Source organism: Lepisma saccharinum, unplaced genomic scaffold (genome assembly GCF_977018435.1).
Source record: "Lepisma saccharinum unplaced genomic scaffold, izLepSacc3.1 HAP1_SCAFFOLD_84, whole genome shotgun sequence".
NCBI lineage: Eukaryota > Metazoa > Arthropoda > Insecta > Zygentoma > Lepismatidae > Lepisma > Lepisma saccharinum.
This window is the reverse complement of record NW_028142920.1, coordinates 549,193-555,730: the sequence shown is the minus strand read 5'-3', so window position 1 is coordinate 555,730 and position 6,538 is coordinate 549,193.

Sequence of the window (6,538 nt, the reverse complement as noted above, 5' to 3'; positions counted from 1 at the left end):
AATTTTCAAATTTTCAGATAGGAGGTTCCAGATAAGGTCAAAAACTACATACTCAGATCTTCACCAAACTTTGCAGGGATACATTGTATGTCAAGACACGTGGAAAAAACGTACAAAACAAGAGATTGGGGTCATCAAGATTTTGGACGGATTTTTTAGGAATTTTCAAATTTTCAGATGGGAGGTTCCAGATAAGGTCAAAAACTACATACTCAGATCTTCACCAAACATTGCAGGGATACATTGGATGTCAAGACACGTGGAAAAAACGTACAAAACAAGAGATTGGAGACATCAATATTTTGGACGAATTTTTAAAGAATTTTCAAATTTTCAGATAGGAGGTTCCAGATGAGGTCAAAAACTACATAGTCAGATCTTCACCAAACTTTGCAGGAATACTTTGCATGTCAAGACACGTGGAAAAAACGTACAAAACAAGAGATCGGACACATCAAGATTTTCGACGAATTTTTTAAGAATTTTAAAATTTTCAGATGGGAGGTTCCAGATAAGGTCAAAAACGACATACTCAGATCTTCACCAAACTTTGCATGGATACATTGGATGTCAAGAAACGTGGAAAAAACGTACAAAACAAGAGATTGGAGACATCAAGATTTTCGACGAATTTTTTAAGAATTTTCAAATTTTCAGAAAGGATGTTCCAGATAAGGTCAAAAACGACATACTCAGATCTTCACTAACTTTGCAGGGATACATTGGAGGTCGAGACACGTGGAAAAAACGTACAAAACAAGAGATTGGAGACATCAAGATTTTGGACGAATTTTTGAAGAATTTTCAAATTTTCAGATAGGAGGTTCCAGATAAGGTCAAAAACTACATACTCAGATCTCCACCAAACATTGCAGGGATACATTGGATGTCAAGACACGTGGAAAAAACGTACAAAGCAAGAGATTGGAGACATCAAGATTTTCGACGAATTTTTGAAGAATTTTCAAATTTTCAGATAGGAGGTTCCAGATAAGGTCAAAAACTACATACTCAGATCTTCACCAAACGTTGCAGGGATACTTTGCATGTCAAGACACGTGGAAAAAACGTACAAAACAAGAGATTGGAGACATCAAGATTTTCGACGAATTTTTTAAGAATTTTCAAATTTTCGGATGGGAGGTTCCAGATAAGGTCAAAAACGACATACTCAGATCTTCACCAAACTTTGCATGGATACATTGGATGTCAAGACACGTGGAAAAAACGTACAAAACAAGAGATTGGGGTCTTCAAGATTTTGGACGAATTTTTTAAGAATTTTCAAATTTTCAGAAAGGAGGTTCCATATAAGGTCAAAAACTACATACTCAGATCTTCACCAAACTTTGCAGGGATACATTGAATGTCAAGACACGTGGAAAAAACGTACAAAACAAGAGATTGTGGTCATCAAGATTTTGGACGGATTTTTTAGGAATTTTCAAATTTTCAGATGGGAGGTTCCAGATAAGGTCAAAAACTACATACTCAGATCTTCACCAAACTTTGCAGGGATACATTGGATGTCAAGACACGTGGAGAAAACGTACAAAACAAGAGATTGGAAACATCAAGATTTTGGACGAATTTTTTAAGAATTTTCAAATTTTCAGATAGGAGGTTCCATATAAGGTCAAAAACTACATACTCAGATCTTCACCAAACTTTGCATGGATACATTATGTGTCAAGACACGTGGAAAAAACGTACAAAACAAGAGATTGGAGACATCAAGATTTTGGTCGAATTTTTTAAGAATTTTCAAATTTTCAGATGGGAGGTTCCAGATAAGGTCAAAAACTACATACTCAGATCTTCACCAAACTTTGCAGGGATACATTGGATGTCAAGACACGTGGAAAAAACGTACAAAACAAGAGATAGGAGACATCAAGATTTTGGACGAATTTTTTAACAATTTTCAAATTTTCAGAAAGGATGTTCCAGATAAGGTCAAAAACGACATACTCAGATCTTCACCAAACTTTGCAGGAATACATTGGATATCAAGACACGTGGAAAAAACGTACAAAACAAGAGATTGGAGACATCAAGATTTTGGACGAATTTTTTAAGAATTTTCAAATTTTCAGATAGGAGGTTCCAGATAAGGTCAAAAACTACATACTCAGATCTTCACCAAACTTTGCAGGGATACATTGGATGTCAAGACACGTGGAAAAAACGTACAAAACAAGAGATTGGAGACATCAAGATTTTGGACGAATTTTTTAAGAATTTTCAAATTTTCAGATAGGAGGTTCCAGATGAGGTCAAAAACTACATACTCAGATCTTCACCAAACTTTGCAGGAATACTTTGCATGTCAAGACACGTGGAAAAAACGTACAAAACAAGAGATCGGAGACATCAAGATTTTCGACGAATTTTTTAAGAATTTTCAAATTTTCAGATGGGAGGTTCCAGATAAGGTCAAAAACGACATAGTCAGATCTTCACCAAACTTTGCAGGGATCCATTGGAGGTCGAGACACGTGGAAAAAACGTACAAAACAAGAGATTGGAGACATCAAGATTTTGGACGAATTTTTTAAGAATTTTCAAATTTTCAGATAGGAGGTTCCATATAAGGTCAAAAACTACATACTCAGATCTTCACCAAACTTTGCAGGGATACATTGGATGTCAAGACACGTGGAAAAAACGTACAAAACAAGAGATTGGAGACATCAAGATTTTCGACGAATTTTTTAAGAATTTTCAAATTTTCAGAAAGGATGTTCCAGATAAGGTCAAAAACGACATACTCAGATCTTCACCAAACTTTGCAGGGATCCATTGGAGGTCGAGACACGTGGAAAAAACGTACAAAACAAGAGATTGGAGACATCAAGATTTTGGACGAATTTTTGAAGAATTTTCAAATTTTCAGATAGGAGGTTCCAGATAAGGTCTAAAACTACATACTCAGATCTCCACCAAACATTGCAGGAATACATTGGATGTCAAGACACGTGGAAAAAACGTACAAAACAAGAGATTGGAGACATCAAGATTTTCGACGAATTTTTTAAGAATTTTCAAATTTTCAGATAGGAGGTTCCAGATAAGGTCAAAAACGACATACTCAGATCTTCACCAAACTTTGCATGGATACATTGGATGTCAAGACACGTGGAAAAAACGTACAAAACAAGAGATTGGAGACATCAAGATTTTGGACGAATTTTTTAAGAATTCTCAAATTTTCAGAAAGGAGGTTCCATATAAGGTCAAAAACTACATACTCAGATCTTCACCAAACTTTGCAGGGATTCTTTGGATGTCAAGACACGTGGAAAAAACGTACAAAACAAGAGATTGGGGTCATCAAGATTTTGGACGAATTTTTTAAGAATTTTCAAATTTTCAGATGGGAGGTTCAATATAAGGTCAAAAACTACATACTCAGATCTTCACCAAACTTTGCATGGATACATTGGATGTCAAGACACGTGGAAAAAACATACAAAACATAGGATTCGGAACATCAAGATTTTGGTCGAATTTTTTAAGAATTTTCAAATTTTCAGATAGGAGGTTCCATATAAGGTCAAAAACTACATACTCAGATCTTCACCAAACATTGCAGGAATACATTGGATGTCAAGACACGTGGAAGAAACGTACAAAACAAGAGATTGGGGTCATCAAGATTTTGCACGGATTTTTTAGGAATTTTCAAATTTTCAGATGGGAGGTTCCAGATAAGGTCAAAAACTACATACTCAGATCTTCACCAAACTTTGCAGGGATACATTGGATGTCAAGACACGTGGAAAAAACGTACAAAACAAGAGATTGGAGACATCAAGATTTTGGACGAATTTTTTAAGAATTTTCAAATTTTCAGATAGGAGGTTCCATATAAGGTCAAAAACTACATACTCAGATCTTCACCAAACTTTGCATGGATACATTATGTGTCAAGACACGTGGAAAAAACATACAAAACAAAAGATTGGAGACATCAAGATTTTGGTCGAATTTTTTAAGAATTTTCAAATTTTCAGATGGGAGGTTCCCGATAAGGTCAAAAACGACATACTCAGATCTTCACCAAACTTTGCAGGGATACATTGGATATCAAGACACGTGGAAAAAACGTACAAAACAAGAGATTGGAGACATCAAGATTTTGGACGAATTTTTTAAGAATTTTCAAATTTTCAGATAGGAGGTTCCAGATAAGGTCAAAAACTACATACTCAGATCTTCACCAAACTTTGCAGGGATACATTGGATGTCAAGACACGTGGAAAAAACGTACAAAACAAGAGATTGGAGACATCAAGATTTTGGACGAATTTTTTAAGAATTTTCAAATTTTCAGATAGGAGGTTCCATATAAGGTCAAAAACTACATACTCAGATCTTCACCAAACTTTGCAGGGATACATTGGATGTCAAGGCACGTGGAAAAAACGTACAAAACAAGAGATTGGAGACATCAAGATTTTGGACGATTTTTTTAAAAATTTTCAAATTTTCAGAAATGCGGTTCCAGATAAGGTCAAAAACTACATACTCAGATCTTCACCAAACTTTGCAGGGATACATTGGATGTCAAGACACGTGGAAAAAACGTACAAAACAAGAGATTCGGGTCAACAAGATTTTGGACGGATTTTTTAGGAATTTTCAAATTTTCAGATGGGTGGTTCCAGATAAGGTCAAAAACTACATACTCAGATCTTCACCAAACTCTGCAGGGATACATTGTATGTCAAGACACGTGGAAAAAACATACAAAACATAGGATAGGGGACATCAAGATTTTGTTAAATTCTTTTAAGAATTTTCAAATTTTCAGATAGGAGGTTCCATATAAGGTCAAAAACTACATACTCAGATCTTCACCAAACATTTCAGGGATACATTGGATGTCAAGACACGTGGAAAGAACGTACAAAACAAGAGATTGGAGACATCAAGATTTTGGACGAATTTTTTAAGAATTTTCAAATTTTCAGATAGGAGGCTCCACATAAGGTCAAAAACTACAGACTCAGATCTTCACCAAACATTGCAGGGATACATTGGATGTCAAGACACGTGGAAAAAACGTACAAAACAAGAGATTGGAGACATCAAGATTTTGGACGAATTTTTTAAGAATTTTCAAATTTTCAGATAGGAGGTTCCAGATAAGGTCAAAAACTACATACTCAGATCTTCACCAAACTTTGCAGGGATACATTGGATGTCAAGACACGTGGAAAAAACGTACAAAACAAGAGATTGGAGACATCAAGATTTTCGACGAATTTTTTAAGAATTTTCAAATTTTCAGAAAGGATGTTCCAGATAAGGTCAAAAACGACATACTCAGATCTTCACCAAACTTTGCAGGGATACATTGGAGGTCGAGACACGTGGAAAAAACGTACAAAACAAGAGATTGGAGACATCAAGATTTTGGACGAATTTTTGAAGAATTTTCAAATTTTCAGATAGGAGGTTCCAGATAAGGTCAAAAACTACATACTCAGATCTCAACCAAACATTGCAGGGATACATTGGATGTCAAGACACGTGGAAAAAACATACAAAACATGGGATTGGTGACATCAAGATTTTCGACGAATTTTTTAAGAATTTTCAAATTTTCAGATAGGAGGTTCCATATAAGGTCAAAAACTACATGCTCAGATCTTCACCAAACTTTGCAGGGATACATTGGATGTCAAGACACGTGGAAAAAACGTACAAAACAAGAGATTGGAGACATCAAGATTATGGACGAATTTTTTGAGAATTTTCAAATTTTCAGAAAGGAGGTTCCATATAAGGTCAAAAACTACATACTCAGATCTTCACCAAACTTTGCAGGGATACATTGGATGTCAAGAAACGTGGAAAAAACGTACAAAACAAGAGATTGGAGACATCAAGATTTTCGACGAATTTTTTAAGAATTTTCAAATTTTCAGAAAGGATGTTCCAGATAAGGTCAAAAACGACATACTCAGATCTTCACTAACTTTGCAGGGATACATTGGAGGTCGAGACACGTGGAAAAAACGTACAAAACAAGAGATTGGAGACATCAAGATTTTGGACGAATTTTTGAAGAATTTTCAAATTTTCAGATAGGAGGTTCCAGATAAGGTCAAAAACTACATACTCAGATCTCCACCAAACATTGCAGGGATACATTGGATGTCAAGACACGTGGAAAAAACGTACAAAGCAAGAGATTGGAGACATCAAGATTTTCGACGAATTTTTGAAGAATTTTCAAATTTTCAGATAGGAGGTTCCAGATAAGGTCAAAAACTACATACTCAGATCTTCACCAAACGTTGCAGGGATACTTTGCATGTCAAGACACGTGGAAAAAACGTACAAAACAAGAGATTGGAGACATCAAGATTTTCGACGAATTTTTTAAGAATTTTCAAATTTTCGGATGGGAGGTTCCAGATAAGGTCAAAAACGACATACTCAGATCTTCACCAAACTTTGCATGGATACATTGGATGTCAAGACACGTGGAAAAAACGTACAAAACAAGAGATTGGGGTCTTCAAGA